The following is a 390-nucleotide window of genomic DNA, read 5'->3' as shown; positions in this document are numbered from 1 at the left end:
CACATACGAGTCTTGCTGTGAGCCTGGCCCATCCCCTTGCCTGCTGCTAGCAGTATGCGGCACCCAGGAAGTGCTCCATAAATGGTTTTCCTATAAATTAATGATTCAAAAGAGCCACCTGTGTACAGGTTTTAATTTTTATACTACTTTGTTTTGAAAGTAATAATTTAGGTATTTCCAACACATTTCCTTACTGTAATGTTTTTGGCATTTAAGGCAGCTTGAGTTCTGATTCTGGCATTTACAATTAAAAAGTTAATTATTTCTACTTCTTAAGTCATCTGTTACTCGGATAACGAGTTAAAACAGTGAGTCAATTCTGTACGTGCATCTTTCCATGGGATAATACCTACTGCAGTACTGGTGACGCATGCGTGCTTGTGTGTCAGG

This window comes from Octodon degus, unplaced genomic scaffold (genome assembly GCF_000260255.1).
Source record: "Octodon degus isolate 3935 unplaced genomic scaffold, OctDeg1.0 scaffold00207, whole genome shotgun sequence".
Taxonomy (NCBI): domain Eukaryota; kingdom Metazoa; phylum Chordata; class Mammalia; order Rodentia; family Octodontidae; genus Octodon; species Octodon degus.
This window is presented reverse-complemented; position numbering follows the sequence as displayed.